The 19808-nt window shown below is 38.2% G+C and overlaps 1 protein-coding gene across 2 annotated transcripts in view; it reads left to right on the top strand.

Moving 5' to 3' along the window:
• LOC126082832 (translation initiation factor IF-2-like) overlaps positions 1-19808 on the top strand; it is a 69175-nt gene that overhangs the window by 11483 nt on the left and 37884 nt on the right. The window contains exon 3 of one of the 2 annotated variants that reach the window (XR_007518665.1): positions 16569-16752. The gene's annotated coding sequence lies outside the window, so the exon portion shown is untranslated. Of the gene's footprint in view, positions 1-16528; positions 16753-19808 lie in introns of both variants that reach the window. The other variant, XR_007518664.1, reaches the window with a different exon arrangement.

Below are 19808 nucleotides of genomic sequence, written 5' to 3'. Positions count from 1 at the left end.
TCCTAAGAATATTTTTTAAAAAAATCATTGTAAAAATGTAAAATATAGTTTAATAATACCACTATGAGAGAAAACGAATTCTGGCACACAGTTCAGTCTGTTACTCGATAAGAAAACACATTTTCTAGTGTTATGGATTCAATTGTGTGTCAGTTTGATTAGGCTATGACTCTCAGTGATTTGCCTAGATACTAGCCTAGCTGCTGTTCCGTAATGTAATGTAATCATTATCCATGATGTGATCAACCAATGAGTTCAAAGAGAGTTTCCTCGGGAGTGTGGCCTGCCACCAGGATAAATGGATGTTCTGGCAGAGCTCACTGTCTCTGGACCCTGCACTGTTCTCCTGAACTTGGAACGTAGGCCTACAGAAGTCTCCAGCCTGCCTCCTGACCCTGCAATTCTAGGAGCCAGCAGAGACTTTCCAGCTTTCCTCCTGACATACGGATTTGGGACTTGCCATCTCTCACAACTACGTGAGCCATTTCTTTGAAGTAAAGCTCTCTATTTATGTATAAACATCTCACTGGTTTTGCTCCTCTAGAGAACCCAACTAAGACAAATTGTGTCACCAAAAAAGATATGTTGAGGTCCTGATTCCTGGTACTTGTGAATGTAACCTTGTTAGGAAATAGAGTCTTTGAAGTTGTTATCAGTGAACATGAGGTCATAGAGGAATAGAGTGGGTCCTAATTCCTTCTGAGTGGTGCCCTTATAAAACAGAAGAGACAGATAAGAAAAGCAGCCATGTGTAGATGCATCTATGTGCTACCAGAAGCTGAAAGAGATAGCAAAGTATCTCCCCCTAGAGCCTTTAGACAGAACATGGCTGTGCTGACACCCTGAATTTGGGCTACTAGCCTTGAGAATTGTGATAAAATTTCTGTTGTTTAAAACTATCTCCTTTTTGGTACTTTTATAACAGGAGTCCCAGGAAACTAATACTTCTAGTATTATTGAGATAGCTGTCCCAATTAAATAAAATAAAATGAATGTATGTCTCTGGAAAGAACTCAAACCAAATTAAAAAAATTAGATACAAGAAATAGGTAGTTTTCCAATGTCTGGCATGATAGTGAGCATTTGATAGGTACTCAGTAAATATTTGCTGAATTATTTTGTAATCTAAGTACTGCCTTTTTTTTTTTTTTTTTTCGTGAATCTGGAGGTATTATAAGTTTGGGGAGTCATGGCCAAGCTTATCGCGCTGAAATTTCATAAGGCACAGTGGTACACAAGAATTAGAAGACATGTATGTAAGTGTGATCCAGAAGATTTTTTCATGTGGTAATAGATCAGTTTTTAAACACTAGTTTGACCTCTCCTCAGCGGCGGTAACTGCTGAACTTAGGACTTCCACCTACTCCTTACTTATAGATTATCTCCTTATCTGACGTTTTGCATTTACGACAATGGTAAAAAAAATGTACTGTTTGACTATTACCCACATTAATGACATACATCTGGCAGAAATGAACAGCAACCTGTAAGGTAAAATTAATGTTGGCTGTGATGGTTTTTTTTTTTTTTTTTTGTGATGGTTAAGGTATGTGTCAGCTTGGCTGGGACAAGATTCTCAGTGGTCTGCCAGTTAAGTAATATAATTTGGCAGGTAGGTGATGATGTAATTTGAAAGTTATGTAATGATGTAGTCATCCTCCATTTTGTGATCTGATGGGGTCATCCTCCATTGTTGCATAACACTGATTTTCACATAATGACCTGGTATTTGGAACATAACCATGTCAATATGTGAGGAGTGGATGTGTCTCAGTAAGGAACCAAGGAGATATCAGGGAACCTTTTTCACTCATTTCTTCCCTTATTTTTTTTTTTTAACCTTTGCATTGCATTTTGCTGATTTAATAGTAAAATACAGTGAAATCCACCTTAGCCAAGTCCACATCATCAGTCTCAGCAATATCCCAATGTAGACTGGCTTTTGTGGTTATACATAAAAATTAGTATTCTTTTGAATACTTGTAATTTTTTCAAGAGATTTCTTTATCCTGACAATAGATTTTTTTTAAATAATTTTTATTGTGCTTTAAGTGAAAGTTTGCAAATCAAGTCAGTCTCTCACATATAAACTTACATATTCCTTACTACATTCTCCCACTTACTCTCCCCCTAGTGAGTCAGCCTGCTCCCTCCTTCCAGTCTCTCCTTTCGTGACTGTTTTGGACAATAGATTTTTAAACACTAAATTGTAATATGGAATACTGTTATAATAAATATTTTTCTACTAAGTCCATGGAAGAATTTTGCCTGACTCTGTAGAGATAAATTATTTTATCCTCACAGTTTTTGGTAGGTCACTTTTTCTTGTTTTTTAAGTAATATTGTGTTTTCAGTGAAGGTTTACACAGCAGTTTAGGCTCCCATTCAACAATTTCTACAGAAATTGTTCAGCAACATTGGTTGTATTCTTCACAATGCCTGAACATTCTCATTATTTCTATTTTGTTTGATCCATTTCCATTAATCTAGATTCCCTGACCCCTTACATTCTCATCTTTGTTTTAAAGTAATTGTTGACTGTTTGTTCTCACATAGGTAGTTTTTTAAAGGAGCACAGTACTTACAGGTGATACTATTCTGTGAGCCAATCTCTTATGTAGTTACAAGGTGACCTCTGGGGTTAGTTTCAGTTCAAGGTTTGAAGAGTATCTCAGGGCAGTAGTCTTGTGGAGTTCCCCTGTCTCAACCAGTCTGATAAGTGTGGGTTTTTTTTTTTTTTTTTTAGTATGTATTTTGTTTTGGCTTTCTAAATTAAGAATGGAATAGGTTTTGACTTCTTCAAGTTTGTATCAATGTCATATATCGCCCTTAAGCATATTGGACACTGAGGCTGACTCAAAGTCCATTGTTTAGCAATTAATTTTTAGATACAACGGGAAAAGCATGATCTGTAAAAGAAGGTGATAAGTTGGAGTTAATTAAAACGAAAAAACCTCTGCTTTGCAAAAGACACTACTAAGAGAATGAAGGCACAAGCCACAAACTGGGAGAAAATATTCACAAAACACATATCTGATATAAAGGACTTGTATCCAAGATATACAACTTGTTGCTGTCAAGTCAATTCTGACTCCTAGTAAACCTATAGGACAAAGTATAACTGCCCCATATGGTTTCCAAGGAGTGGCTGGTGGATTTGAACTGCCATAAAACTCAACAATAAGAAAAGAGCTCAATTACAAAGTGGGTAAAAAATCTGGACACCTCACCAAAGAAGATACACAAATGGCAAATAAGCATATGAAAAGATACTCAACATTATATGTCATTAAACCTGTTGCTGTTGAGTTTATTCCAACTCATAGCAACCCTATAGGACAAGGTAGAACTGCCCCGTAGGATTTCCAAGGAACGGCTGGTGGATTCAAACTGCTGACTTTTTGGTTACCAGCTGAGCTCTTAACCACTGCAACACAAGGGCTCCATCATATGTCGTTAGGGAATTGCAAATTAAAACAATGATAACAGAGGTGGGGCTGAGACGACAGAGTAGTCAGACGCTTCCAGTGGTCCCTCTTACAAAACAAACCCAAAAATACATGTGAATCTATTATATATAAGACAAGCTAAGAGCCCTGAACTTCAATGGCAAAGTTAAGAAATCAGACTGAGCAGAAGGCGGAGGGAGACACAGATCAAAGGCAGCAAGGAGTTACTGGACCTAACTCAGCAGGAACCGGCACCCCACAGACCTGATCCCCTGGGCTGGCGGTAGGGTTCAGGACGTGTTTTCCACAGCAGGTGAGAGCAAGCAGCATAGAGTATGCTCATGCCCCTCCGGAATCAGCAAAGAACAGTGCTCTCTGCAAAAGATAAGTAAGTACTTGTATCTAATTTACCGCATGGACCAAAAAGCACTCCTTTGAAAAGAATGCTCCCCCATTTACCTGATCCTTCTCGCCCTGCTCCAGCCCCGAAGCTGGCTTCAGTGGCGGTTGCTTTCCCTGGGCCTGAAATAGGTCCTGCTGAGTGCTCTCAGGCATTCTCCTGGCTTTGGATGGGGAAAAATTAACAAATAGGGAAAAAATAAATCAGTTGTCTCCCCTAAGCTGGGAACTCAGGGCAGAAGCAGCTCCTTTGCCTGGGCACAAGCACAAGGAGTTCACGGCCTTTGAATGCCTTTCACCCCTGCAAGGACCTGTGTGGGCCCATTTCAGCAGCTTCAGCCCTCCTTGGCACAGTGCAATGGTGTACATGCCTGAGGTCTGACTTCAACTGTTTAAGCTGTGTAGTGCAGAGGTAGGTTTTTGACATTTAACACCATTCTGTCTGTTAGGTAGGGTCTTCACCTACCCACATCAGGGGCCTGAAGACTGTTGGCTCCACCCATACCACCTAGCCACCAGCGACGGGTCCAAGGATAAGTGGTGCCTCCCAGTCCTTACAACCAAAAGAATTGGGTGCCCACGGTCTGGCTGCAGAGCCCACCCACTTGTGCACTCTAGGAAATGGGGACACGCTTTTCTCACAGACACTTGGGGGATGGTTGTCAGCCCCCTGCCTTGTTCAGAGTATCACCCCCTGCTGCAGCTAGATACTGCTGCATACACCACTCACCCCTGCTCCTCTAAGACTATAGGTGAGAACCTGCACCACACACTTGGTAACCAACTATCTGGACATCTGAGCTGAATCCATACAAGAAAAGTGAATGGACTCCTGGGCTCATATACCTGGTAATAGCTCTAGCCATCTGGTGACACGATGTTAGAGCTTCAAAGTCACCCATAATCAAATTAGCTCACTCAAGCAGCCTATTAGGGCATAGCAAAACAAAACACAAAGGAAGAGACTAGGACACAGTAAGCAAACATAAAGTAAGTTAATACAAGAACTTATAGATAGCTCGGAGACAACAGTCAATATCAAATCATATAAAGAAGCAGACCATGATCACTTCAACAAGCTCCCAAAACAAAGAATCAAGGAATCCTCTGGGCCAAGAGATATTCCTGGAATTACCAGAGGTAGAATATAAAAGATTAATATACGGAACTCTTTAAGAGATCAGGCAAAATGCAGACCCAGCCCAGGAACACACAGATAAAGCAGTGAAGTAAATTAAGAAGGTTATTCAAGAGCGTAATGACAAATTTCTTAGGCTGCAAGAATCCATAGAGAAACAGCAAACAAATTCATATAAACAAAATTTCAGAATTAGACAACTCAATAGAAAGTCAGAGGAGCAGAATTGAGGAAATGGAAGTCAAAATTAGTGAGACTGAAGATAAAACACTTGGCACCAATATATTCAAAGAAAAATCAGATAAAAGAATTTTAAAAAATGAAGAAACCATAAGAATCGTGTGGGACTTTATCAAGAGAAATAATTTATGAGTGATTGGAGTACCGGAACAGGGAGGGACAACAGAAAATACAGAGAAAATTGTTGAAGCCTTGTTGGCAGAAAACTTCCCTGATATCCTGAAAGACAAGAAGGTATCTATCCAAGATGCCCATCAAACCCCACACAAGGTAGATCTCAAAAGAAAGCCACCAAGACACAATCAAACTTGCCATAACCAAAGATAAAGAGAATTTTAAGAGCCGTTAGCAATATATGAAAAGTCACCTACAAAGGAGAGTCAATACCAATGAGCTCGGACTACTCAGCAGAAACCATGCAGGCAAGAGGGCAATGGGATAACATATATAAAGCCTTGAAGGAAAAAAAATGCCAGCCAAGAAACACTTTTACCCAATGCAGTGTGTCTCTTGATTTCTTGACTGCTGCTTCCATGGCTGTCTATTGTGGATCCAAGTAAAATAAAATCCTTGACAACTTCAATCTTTTCTCTATTTACCATGATATTGCTCCCAGTTGTGAGGATTTTTGTTTTTGTTATGTTGAGGTGCAATCCATACTGAAGGCTGTGGTCTTTGATTTTCATTAGTAAGTGCTTCAAGTCTTTTTCACTTTCAGCAAGCAAGGTAGTGTCATCTGCATAATGCAGGTTGTTAATGAGTCTTCTTCCAATCCTGATGCCCTGTTCTTCATATAGTCCAGCTTCTCGTATTACTTGCTCAGCATACAGATTGAATATATGGTGAGAGAATACAACCCTGACGCACAACTTTCCTGACTTTAAACCAATCAGTATCCCCTTGTTCTGTCTGAACAACTGCCTCTTGATCTATGTAAAGGTTCCTCATAAGCGAAATTAAGTGTTCTGGAATTCCCATTCTTTGCAATGTTATGCGCAATTTATTATAATCCACACAGTCAAATGCCTTTGCATAGTCAATAAAACACATGTAAACATCCTTCTGTTATTCTCTGCTTTCAGCCAGGAGCCATCTGACATCAGCAATGATATCCCTGGTTCCATGTCATCTTCTGAAACCGGCCTGAATTTCTGACAGTTCCCTGTCGATATACTGCTGCAGCCGTTTTCGAATGATCTTCAGCAAAATTTTGCTTGTGTGTGATATTAACGATATTGTTCCATAATTTCCATGTTCGGTTGGATCACCTTTCTTGGGAATAGGCATAAATATAGATCTCTTTCAGTCAGTTGGCCAGGAAGCTGTCTTCCATATTTCTTGGCATAGACAAGTGAGCATCTCCAGCGCTGCATCTGTTTGTTGAAACATCTCAATTGATATTCCATCAATTCCTGGAGCCCTGTTTTTCACCAATGCCTTCAGAGCAGCTTGGATTTCTTCCTTCGGTACCATTGGTTCCTGATCATATGCCACTGCTTGAAATGGTTGAACACTGACTCGTTCTTTTAGTTATAATGACTCTGTGTATTCCTTCCATCTTCTTTTGATGCTTCCTGTGTCGTTTAATATTTTCCCCATAGAATCCTTCACTATTGCAACTCGAGGCTTGAATTTTTTCTTCAGTTCTTTCAGCTTGAGAAATGCCGAGTGTGTTCTTCCCTTTTGGTGTTCCATCTCCAGCTCTGTGCACATGTCACTATAATACTTCACTTTGTCTTCTTGAGCCGTCCTTTGAAATCTTCTGTTCAGTTCTTTTACTTTATCAATTCTTCCTTTTGCTTTTGCTGCTTGACATTCGAGAGCAAGTTTCAGAGTCTCATTTGACATCCATCTTGGTCTTGTCTTTCTTTCTTGTCTGTTCAGTGACCTCTCGCTTTCTTCGTGGATGATGTCCTTGATGTCATTCCACAACTCATCTGGTCTGTGGTCATTAGTGTTCAATGCATCAAATCTATTATTCAGAAGGTCTCTAAATTCAGGTGGTATATATTCAAGGTCATATTTTGACTCTCGTGGACTTGCTCTGATTTTCTTCAGTTTCAGCTTGAACTTGCATATGAGCAATTGATGGTCTGTTCCACAGTGAGCCCCTGGCCTTGTTCTGACTGATGATATAGAGCTTTTCCATTGTCTCTTTCCACAGATGTAGTCAATTTAATTTCTGTGTGTTCCATCTGGTGAGGTCCATGTGTATAGTCACCGTTTATGTTGGTGAAAGAAGGTATTGGCAATGAAGAAGTCGTTGGTCTTGCAAAATTCTATCATTCGATCTCCGGCACTGTTTCTATCACCAAGGCCATATTTTCCAACTACTGATCCTTCTTTTTTGTTTCCAACTTTTGCATTCCGATCAATTATCAATGTAATTATAGTTATCAATGCATTTTGATTGCATGTTCAATCAATTTCAGACTGTAGCAGCTGATAAAAATCTTGTATTTCTTCATCTTTGGCCCTGGTGGTACATAAATTTGAATAATAGTCATATTAACTGGTCTTCCTTGTAGGTGTATGGATATTATCGTATCACTGACAGTGTTGTACTTCAGGATAGATCTTGAAATGTTCTTTCTGACAACAAATGCAACACCATTCCTCTTCAAGTTGTCATTCCCAGCGGAGTAGACTATATGATTGTCCAGTTCAAAATGGCCAATGCCAGTCCATTTCAGCTCACTAATGCGTAGGATATTGATATTTATGCATTCCATTTCGTTTTTGACTATTTCCAATTTTCCTAGTTTCATACTTTGTACATTCCAAGTTCCAATCATTAATGGATGTTTGCAGGTATTTATTCCCATTTTGAGTCGTGCCACATCAGCAAATGATGGTCCCGAAAGCTTTACTCCATCCACATCATTAAGGTCAACTCTACTTTGAGGAGGCAGCTCTTCCCCAGTCACCTTTGAGTGCCTTCCAACCTGGGGGGCTCATCTTCCGGCACTATGTCAGGCAATGTTCCACTGCTATTCATAAGGTTTTCACTGGCTAATGCTTTTCAGAAGTAAACTGCCGGGTCCTTTTTCCTAGTCTGTCTTAGTCTGGAAACTCAGCTGAAGCCTGTCCTCCATGGGTGACACTGCTGGTATCTGAATACCTGTGGCATAGCTTCCAGTGTCACAGCAACATGCAAGCTCCCACAGTACAACAAACTGACAGGCACGTGGGGGAAACTTTCATTTAATACACAATGAATAAGGAAATAAAACAACGATAAGATGTTGCTATACACCTGATTAGAATGATTAACATCCGTAACATTGGCAACATCAAATGCTGCAGAGAATGTGGAGCAACAGGAACTCTCATTCACTGCTGGTGAGAATGCAAAATGGCATAGATACTTTGCAAGAATATCCAGAAATTTCTTATAAAGCTAAAACATAGGTTTTTCATTCTGTCTTGCAATCATTCTCCAAAGTATTTACAAAAATGAATTCAAAAGTTACGTTCACACAAAAATCTGCAAACAAATATTTATACTAGCTGTATTCTTAATTGCCAAAAATTAGAAACAACAAAGATGTCCTTCAATAAGTGAATGGATAAACAGGTAAATCCAAACAATAGATATTATTCAGTAATCAAAGAAATGAGCTGTCAAGCCACAAAAAGACATGGAAGAACTTTAAATTCGTATTGCTAACTGAAAGAAGCCAGTCTGACAAAAAAATTCCATAATGTATGATTCCAACTATATGACTTTTTGGAAAAAGCGTAATTATAGAGATAGTAAAAAGATAAGTGGTTGTCAGGGGCGCAGGGAAAAGAGAGAAAAGGATGAATAGGTGAAGCACAGGGCATTTTAAGGACAGTGAAACTATTCTATATGATTCTGTAATGGTGGATATGTGACATTATGCATTTGCTAAAACCCACAGAACTGTACGACATGAAAAGAGAACCCTAATGTAAATTATAGACTCAATAATGTTATCAGTATTGGCTCATCAATTATAACAAACGTACCACACTAATGTAAGATATTAATAGTTTGAGACACTGTGGAGGGGGGTGGTGTATGGGAACTGTACTTTTTGTAAAACTATACCCAGCAGTACCGAAGAAGAAAGGTCTGGTGATCTGCTTCCATTAATATTACAGCCAAGAAAACTCTATGGAGCAGTTCTACTCTGTGACACATGAACTTACCGTGATTGGAATTGACTTGAAGGCAATGAGTTTGGTTTTTGAAAACTGCTCTAAAAAGTAAAGCACATTAAGATCCTAAAAAAAAAATCTGTGCACTTCTGTAGTTATCACCTCTTTCTAAATTTATGCCCTGCATACATAACAAATGTTACTGAGCCATTGCCCCTGGCTGTTTATTTATTTCAGTTGTCAGTCCATCTTAATGGATTTGCAATGATTCATGCACATTCTCTCTTCTTGTAACTAACAGCGTGCACAACCATCTCAAAATTACACGTGCCCGTTTTTGAAAAACTCTTCTATCTCAGTCTTACCATAATTACAGTAAACTTTTCAAGAATACTTCAACATTTACGAATGTCACCGACTCAATTATTGACCAAAAACACATTGATACTAAAATGGTGACATTACATTTCATAGAAAATGTCCAGCTTTTGTTTGGAAAGGACAATAAAAACATGTAAGTTTCACTGCATGTGAAATATTAATATAAGATTGCCATCAAATAGCTACAATGTGGAATAAACTAAATTGTAAGCTTCTTAAGACAGATTTTTTTTTTAAGATTTCTTTGTATCTCCCACAGTATAATGCCTTGGACATAGATGTTGGTCATCTGACTTGAGGAACCACAGACTCTAGCTTCAAAACACTATGGGAATCTAAATACAGACTTTATTTAGATAACCTTGTTATTAATAACAGTGAGGTTGTAGCATATAACATACAGCTGTTGACATCAAGTTTCCTGTGCTACAAGCATGACCAAAATGACTCAATAAGCATTCTTATATTTTTTGGCTGTTTCTAACTTCGTTTTTGTTACGATATTTTAATCTAGTCAAAAAAGTGAACTTAGCAACAAAAATTTAAATATGCAATGTGTCCATGAGACAAACTCATAAGAATCATAAATCATAATGCAATATTGCACTGAATTTAAGTACTTACTACCCTGCCTAATTGCCAGCCTGCCTTTCTGTATGTATCTTTGTGTCTTAGTCATCTAGTGCTACTATAACAGAAATACCACAAGTGAATGTCTGTAACAAAGAGAAATTTTTTTCTCACAGTAAAGTCCGCTAAAAGTCCAAATTCAGGGTGTCAGCCCCAGGGGAAGGCTTTCTCTCTCTGTCAGCTCTGGAGGAAGGTATTTCTCGTCAATCTTCCCCTGCACTAGGAGCTTCTCTGCAAAGGAATCCTGGACCTAAAAGATACACTCTGCTCCCAGCGCTTCTTTCTTGGTGGTTTGAGGTCCCCAACTCGCTGCTTGCTTCCGTTTCCTTTTATCTCTTGAGAGATAAAAGGTGGTGCAGGCCACACCCCAGAGAAACTAGATTGGATCAGAGAGGTACAATCCCATCCTAATCCTCTCAATATAAAATTACAGTCACAAAATGGAGGACAGCCACATAATTCTGGGAATTACGGCCTAACCAAGTTGACAAACACATTTTGGGGGGTATAATTCAACCCAGGACACTTTGTGTTTATGATAATTCAATCTTAAAAAAAAAAAAATCAGCCTTATGTCTCATTGAGTGTGTGTTACCCATGAACTTAAAAACACAAAAATACTGGAATCCCTTATGAAACTTCTCTAGAATCCATGCCAGGAGTATTAGAGATGACCTAGTAGAATAACAAGCTCTTTGGTATCTTGAAAAATAAATGAGTCGAAATTAGATCCTTTATATGTTTCAGTCCATGCTACATTGTGCCATGTGATAGGATGATTAAGAATACAAATATATAAGTTGTTGTTGGTTACAGCTGAGTTCATTTTGACTCATAGAAACCCCATATGACAGAGTAGAACTGTTCCATAGGGTTTTCTAGGCTGTAATATTTACAGGATCAGATCGCCATATATATTATATATATGTATCTGTGTATTTGTATATATTACATATATATGTATATATATATATTTAGGAGGGTAGATGCCCGAATTCAGGGTGTCAGCTCCAGCAGAATGCTTTCTTTCCCTGTTGGCTCTGAGGAAAGTCCTTGTTATCAATCTTCCTCTGGTCTAGGAGCTTCTCAGCACCGGGACCCCGAGTCCAAAGGACTCACTCCCCTCCTGGTTCATCATTCTTGGTGGCATGAGATCTTTCTCCTCTCTGCTCAATTCTTTCTTTTATATCCTTTGAGACTGAGGCAGCCCTGCTTCCTGTGTTCCTTGTCTCTTCAGTTTCAGCTTCCTGGTTCCTTGGCTGCTCTGCCTTTTGGCCCTTGGGGCAGCCTGCATCTGCCCTGCTCGGGTAAGTGTTCCAAAGCTCTTTACTCCTACCAGTAAGTGCCTGGAGGCACCCCACTCCACCGTTAAACTTCTGCCCAAAAGTACTCAGCTCTTGCAAGCCTGACACCACTGATAAGTGCCCCAAAGCACCCCATTCTGCTAGCAAGCCTCCTGTGCAAATGCATTTAACACTCTCACTCTGTGTGTTGGCTTCTACTCTGTCACATTAGGTCAAATGGGACCTCCTACTACCAAGAATAAAGAATCAGGAGGGGAGTGCTCCCTTTGGACTTGGGGTCCCTGCGCTTAGAAACTCCTAGACCAGGGGAAGATTGATGACAAGGACTTTCCCCCAGAGCCAACAGAGAGAGAAAGCCTTTCCCTGGAGCTGGCACCCTGAATCCGGACTTCAGGCCTCCTAGATTGTGATGGAATAAATTTCTCTTTGTTAAAGCCATCCACTGGTGGCATTTCTGTTATTACAGCATTAGATACAGTATATATATCTTGTATATTTATAAAAATATTTTTGTCATCAGGTGCCCGCAGGTCAGTTCCAGTCCTGCACAATCCAATCATCCAATCACTGTTATGCTTGAACCCATTGTTGCAGCCACTGTGTCAGTCAATATCATTGAGGGTCTTCCTCTTTTTTGCTGACCCTCTACTTTACCAAGCATGATGTCCTTCTCCAGGGACTGGTCCCTCCTAATAACATGTCCAAAGTACGTGAAACGAAGTTTTGCCACCCTTGCTTCTGGGGAGCATCCTTGGTGTACTTCTTCCAAGAAAGATTTGTTCGTTTTTCTAGCAGTCCATGGTATATTCAGTATTCTTCTCCAACACCATAATTCAAAGACATCAATTCTTTTTCAGCCTTCTTTATTCATTGTCCAGCTTTCCCATGCATATGAGCCAATTGAAAATACCGTGGCTTGAGTCAGGCACTCCTTAGTCCTCAAAGTGACGTCTTCAATTTTTAACACTTTAAAGAGGTCTTTTGCAGCAGATTTGTCCAATGCAATTCATCGTTTGGTTTCTTGACTGCAGCTCCCCTGGGCATTGATTGTGGATCCAAGTAAAATGAAATCCTTGACAACTTCAATCTTTTCTCCATTTAACGTGATGTTGCTTATTGGTCCAGTTGTGAGAATTTTTGTTTTCTTTATGTTGAGGTTTAATCCATACTGAAGGCTATTGTCTTTGATCTTCGTCAGTAAGTTCTTCAAGTCCTCTTTGCTTTCAGCCAGCAATTTATAAAAACGTATATATATATTTATAAATATATAATTTTTTAAAATTTATTTTAATATATAATTTATTTATAAAAATATAAAAACCAAAAACCTACCCTGTTGCTGTTGAGTTGATTCTGACTCATAGCGACCCTATAGGACAGAGTAGAACTGCCCCATAGGGTTTCCAAGGAGTGGCTTGTGGATTTGAACTGCTGAACTTTTGGTTAGCAGCTGAGTGTATATATACGTGTATATAGGTATGTGTATGTGTATATGTATAGGTGTATATATATATTTTTTTATCACTGACATTACCTTACAAATTTCAGAGTTTAAGGTATGTTTATAACAATAGTGAAGCAAAAGGAGGCTCATGTGTTCAGCATAAGAATAGTGTCACATTTAAAACACAGCTCCAAAAAGAAATTATGTCTTAATTACATTTCTCTTTCAAACATTTAGGGGGATCCAGTTACCTAGCATATGGAAACTCTTATTAAAATCACCTGTCTACACCCTAGCTCACTGAAACTCCCAGGAGTCTCTCACTCCTTACTGTAAAAGAATGTTCTCTTCCATATTCAGTCTTCTTAGACCCCCATTGCCGCCTTCCTTCCACTTTTGGGTGCCCCAAGCCATATGCTCACAGAATCATACAACTCCCTGAGGACTACTCTTTTTAGACCTTTCTTCTCCATTCTTAAGACAGGGATGAAGAACCTTAAGTAGGCAGTACCTGAAAGCTTTGTGAAAGCAGTAGGGGGATGGCAAAGAAAAAACTATATCCCCCGTTAATAATTTCCAATGTTTTTGCATATAAAACCCAAACCCATTGCTGTCGAGTTGATTTTGACTCATGGTGACCCTATAGGACAGAGAAGAGCTGCTCCATAGGGTTTCCAAGGCTGTAATCTTTACGGAAGTGGATTGGCACATCTTTCTCCCACGGAGCTGGTGGTGGATTCCAGTGCCACCTTTCAGTTAGCAGCTGAGAGCTTAACCACTGTACCAACAGGACTCTTTTTGTCACATATACAAGACAAAAAGAGAGGCCTCATTATTTATGGGGATTATGGAAACTACTTTGATTTTAGAATATGTGATGGGATGATTACGTTCAAAATTATATTCAAAGAAGTGTATTTGATCTAAATATTCAGTTATTTTCCTCAGTTATCATTTAGGGTCCTCTGACTAGTATCTTTTGATTTTGATTATTGATTGCCCTGGCATGCTTTAGGAGCCTGAAGGGAGACTATTGCATGAATTATGTCCCTCCCATTCACCTACGATAGTAGCCATTGTACCCTTTGTATGCAAAGCTGGGAAAGATCTTCAAATCCTGTTTTTATTTCTAGTTAATATTGTTTTAAAAGTTATTTCTTAATAGCTTCTTAAAATCTCTTTTACTATTAAAAATTCTCTATTAAAGCAAATTGAACATAATAAAACCCAAAACCAAACCCGTTGCTGTGGAGTTGATTCTGACACATAGCGATCCTGTAGGACAGAGTAGAACAGTCCCATAGGGTTTCCAAGGAGCGGTGGGTGGGTTCAAACCACTGACCTTTTGGTTAGCAGCTGAGTTCTTAACTGCTGCAGCACCAGGGCTCTGAAAATAATAAAAGTAAAGGGGAAAAACAGCTATATTTCCAATACTCAAAGGCAAACACTGAGCAGTTCTGTTTCCTTCCCTCTAGCCATTCTTTCCCTCCCTCCGTCTGTCTCTGTTTCCCTCCTTCTTACCATTCTTTCCCTCTCCTTTTTTTTGTCTTCAGCACACTCTTCTAAAGCCCATGGTTGTAATCAAATACAATTTTGTTGTATTTAACATTGTAACCTAATAAGCATTTTCCTTATTTCTCTATTTCTTTGAAATCATGCACTACATTTTATTTAATAACTTTCCTTTAATTCGACATTTAGTATGCATATTGTTTCCAGTCTTGCTTTCATATATGGAATGGTGTCTCCTGAAAAAGACCACCAAAATAATCCACTGGTAAGGCAAAGCTGCCTTTATTGCTTACTTCAGTAAAGAAAACTACTACCTTGGTAAACTAGTAGCATCTCAGAAAGGTGAGGGCAAAATTGGAATTTTTGTAAGCTTTTGGGGGGCCTGGTTTAAAGTGGGTCTTTCAATAAGACTGATCGACTAAAATTGGGTAGGAATCATAATATTATAGTTTAAGATTGATTGGATGGCAGACAAGACGAAAGTTTTGAGGCTAGGGTTTTGAAGGCAGACTAGAAAACAGTTGTTTGGTATCTACTGAAAAGCTGAGTAGTCTGATGTTCCTTTAAATAGGTTTTCAGGACCTTCCAGGAATGAACTATAAAGTTATTTCCAACTTTTGTCTTCCAAGAGTTTCTTGGCATGATGAAGACAGTAGAATAGTAATGTTATGTTAGTGAAGATAGCTGAATAGTAAAGTGATTTGGGTGTGGATGTTTTTGTTTATCAATATATAATAATGCAATGAACATCTTTGTACATATATCTTGTTTTGATTTTTGGTGTGCTTTCCTTTGGATAAATTCCCAGAAGTGAAATTATTAAGTTCCATAGATTTGAAAGAAAACTTTTTTTCAGTTTGTATATTCGTTTCTTTTCTTTTTTACTGTGCTTTAGGTGAAAGTTTACAGTTCAAGTTAATTTCTCATACAAAAATTTATGCACATATTGTTTTATGACATGAGTTGCAATCCCCACAATGTGACAGCACACTCCCCCTTTCCACCCTGGGTTCCCTCTGTCCATTCAACCAGATCTTGTCCCTTCCTACCTTCTCATCCTGCTTTTGGACAGGAGCTGCCCCTTTGTTTTGTATATCTGACTGAACTAAGAAGCACATTCCTCATGTGTATTATTTTTTGTTTTATAGTCCTGTGTAATCTTTGTCTGAAAGTGGGCTTCGGGAATCATTTTAGTGCTGAGTTAACAGTGTGTACAGGGGTCATAGTTTCAGTCCATTAAGTCAGACCATTAAGTCTGGTCTTTTTACATGAATTTGAGTTCTCTTGTACATTTTTTGCCTGCTCTGCCTGGGACTGTCTCTCGTATTCCCTGTCGGGTCAGTCATTGATGGTAGTTGGGCACCATCTAGTTCTGATCTCAGGCTGATGGAGTCTATGGTTCATGTGATCCTTTAGCTCACTGGGCTAATATTTTCCTTGTGTCTTTGGTTTTCTTCATTTTTCTTTGCTCCAAGTAGGATAAGACCAACTGATGTATCTTAGATCATCACTCACAAGCTTTTAAGACCCCAGACGCCACTCATTAAAGTAGGACGTAGAACATTTTATTAATAAATTTTGTTATTTTTAAAGTTGTTAAAACATATTGACAAATTACTTCCTAAAAATGTGATGATATATTAATTTACTGTCCTACCAGAATTTGATATCTTTTTATTTATCTCTATTTTATTGATATGGAAAGAAACTGTTTCAATTATCTACTGCTCTATAACAAACTACCCTAAAATTTAGTGACTTAAAAACAATGATCTGTTATTTCTCATAATTCTGCGGGTTGGTTGGGTGTTTTTTTCCACCTGTGTGGCTTCATTCAGCTGGGAACTCAGCTGGGAATGGAATGTCCAAGATGGCCTCTCATCCTCTATGGTTTCTGTTTACACAGCCTCTAATCATTCAGTGGTCCAGCTCAGTCTTCCTTTCAGGATTGCAAATGGCTTCAAAGTGCGAGCATTCCAAGAAGACAAGTCCCAACATGGGAGTCCTTATGAATGTCTGCTTGCATCACTCTTGCTAGTGCCTCATTGATCAAAACAAATCACATGGCCAAGACCAAAGTCAATGTGGAGAGAAGACTGGACAAAGGCTTGTCCTTTGGGGGCTTCCAAGGTAAGAATCTATACAAATATTTTCTTTGTTTTTGATATAGAAGTGTTGTTAAATTACAGCATTTCTTTGATTAGCTGTTAGGACTTTTTTCCATCTTTTTATTGGCTACTTTTATTTTTTAATTCAAGAATTACTAGTTGATATAATTTGTTCGTTTGTGATTTTCTTAATGATTTACGTCAAGTTTCTATACAGAAATAACTCATTTTTTCATCTTTTCTGTTAAAATTCTTTTTCCAGTTATCTGCTTTTATATTTTGGTTAACTTTTCTAGGTGAATACATGTAACATTTTATATTGTAAATATTATGTTGCTTGTTTTTTTATATGCTTAATAAGTTCCATCAAATGTTTGGCAAATATTTTTTTATTTTCTGTTTTTTCCTTTGGTTTTGATTTTTTTAAAGATTCTAATAATCTATTCCGGATTTTATTTGGGAATACAGGATGAAATGAACACCTAAATTGACCCCCCTAAATTTGTAGATTGTTATATTATTTGTTGAATATTTTCCCCTTTCTCATTGATTTGTGATTCCTGTTTTATCTTATAGTTAATCCTATAATAAGGTTTATCCATGCCCTCTATTTTATTCCATTAAAAAAAAAAAATCAAACCTGTTGCCATTGAGTCAATTTTGACTCCTAATGACCTTATAGGACAGAGTAGACCTGCTCCATAGGGTTTCTAAGGAGCGACTGGTGAATTTGAACTGCCAAGCTTTTCATTAGCAGCTGTAGCTACCAGGGCTCCTTTTATTCCACCGATGGTCATTTATTCCAATGTTACTACTATACTTAAAAAATTATTTTTTTTTACTATATAGTATATTTGAATTACCGGTAGGACTATTTCCCCTACTTCATTACTTTCTATTCTCACCTAATCATACTATGATTTTCAGTGTCATTTTTTTGAGTGCTGAAGTAAAAATTCCACTGGAGTCTTGACTGGAATTATTAAGTCTATGGGAAGCACTGGGTTTGTTTTATGGGAAATACTGAGGACATGAGATTTCATGTTATAAAAAAATGTTCTTAAGAAACTGGAGTTTTTTTTGAGAGCCTTCTAAAAAAATTGGTAGGCTTCTAAAATATTTTTCTTTTTGATTCCTCAAATAACACCAGCTGTGCAATTTTACTGCCAGGCAGAGTATTGTTTTCAGCTTTTACTGAGGTTTTTTTCCTATATTCAGTCTGCAGGCTTTTACCTACTACCTTTGCCACACCATGACCTATATACTGAAGTATATTTTGTTGCATATTGTCTATATACTGAAGTATTACATATACATTATAAATATACTGAAGTAAATTTTATTTGCATTGGTTTTTATATTCTTTGGACAATTTTAATATAAATAAACAGGCATTTCCCCTCTTTCTATCTTTTCACCATTTTAAATTATGCAATAATTTTTGTTAGCTCATTTTTTAGTGTTTAAATTATCATAGCTTTTTACATATCATAGTGGTTAAAGAGTTCAACTGCCGACCAAAAGGTCGGCAGTTTGAATCCACCAGGCACTCCTTGGAAACCCTGTGAGGCAGTTCTACTGTATCCTTATAGAGTGTCTGTGAGTCAGAATTGACTCGATGGCCATGGGTTTGGTTTTGGGGTTATACACATAGTATACCAGAATGACACTTCTTTTATAAATATTTATTTGTTCAACTTGAAAATAAAAATATGTTTTGGTTACTTGGTTTCTATTTTTCACAAATATATCCCCAAATTTTTGCTGGAAGTAAAAATCTTCTTACAGTATATTCACAAACTCCTTGTGATTGAGTTGATTCCAACTCATGGTAACTCTACTGAACAGAGTAGAACTGCCCCATAAGGTTGCCAAGGCTGTAATCTTTATGGAAACAGATTGCCACATCTTTCTTCTATGGAGCAGCTGGTGGGTTTGAACCCTGATCTTTTGGTTAGCAGTCGAGTACGTAACGATTGCACCACCAGGGATCCTCCACAATGTATTCAGATCCCTTCAAATTCATTAGTTCATGTTCTTCCTAGAGACAACCTACCTGGAGATTGCCATCTTCCTTTCCTAATCTTCATTGGTAGTTTTAGATCTTATGCACTACTGTCAACCTGGGCTTTTCACTTCATTACCTTCTTAGAGGATCTTTTATCTCTTTTTTTTTCCCTGGATTCTAAGTCAGTGGCATCGCTAGACGGGTGCAGGGGGTGTGGGCCATACCAGGTGACACTGTCAGAGGAGGTGATACCAAAATACCTGTCTATAAAAAAATCCCTGTACTTAGTTAAAACAACAAAAACATTTTTCACAAACCCAGGTTACAACAAAACAAATCCATCGCTGTCGAGTTGATTCCGACTCATAGCAACCCTATAGGACAGAGTAGAACTGCCCCCATAGGGTTAGTGCCTGGTGGATTCAAACTGCCAAACTTTTGATTAGCAGCCAAACTCTTAACCACTGTGCCACCAGGGTTTCTTAATCCCAGGTTACTTGTATCAATATGCCTACAGGCTAAAGCTCTATGCTAATTTATTTTTTGAATCTTCTAACGTGCTCCCGTCAAGAGTTGTTATTATTACCCAATTACAATGATTCTTCAAATTACATGGTTTCATCTGCACATGATTCAAAGCATCATTGTAATTGGGTAATAATGTTTTTGTTGCTGCCACTGTTTTTATAGTTGCTGATTTTGTCAAATTTTCTGGTATTTTAGCTACAATATTGTGGTAATTAATATTTTTGAAACTACATCAATAACTTTTGAGAATGAAGTAGTAATTAAAGGAAAAGAAGGAGTGATACACAGAAATTATGATTTACGAGTAACATAAGTACAAAAACATTACTAAGGATTCTGTATAGTCTTGCACGCGAAGAGGTCCATGTCGGGGGTGACTCCATGAATTATTGCACAGGGTGACTCCAACCCTAGTGACGCCACTGTCCCAAATCTTCCTCTTTCTTGCTTTACTTCCTTATAATGGTGGAGTACATCCTCCAGTAGCTTCTAGGAAAAGGTTATTGTAGCCAGCTTCCAAGATGGGCCCAAATGATCCACAC

The sequence above is a fragment of the Elephas maximus genome, chromosome 1 (genome assembly GCF_024166365.1).
Source record: "Elephas maximus indicus isolate mEleMax1 chromosome 1, mEleMax1 primary haplotype, whole genome shotgun sequence".
Lineage (NCBI taxonomy): Eukaryota > Metazoa > Chordata > Mammalia > Proboscidea > Elephantidae > Elephas > Elephas maximus.
Note: the sequence above shows the minus strand (reverse complement) of the source record. Positions and strands in the feature narration are given on the sequence as shown.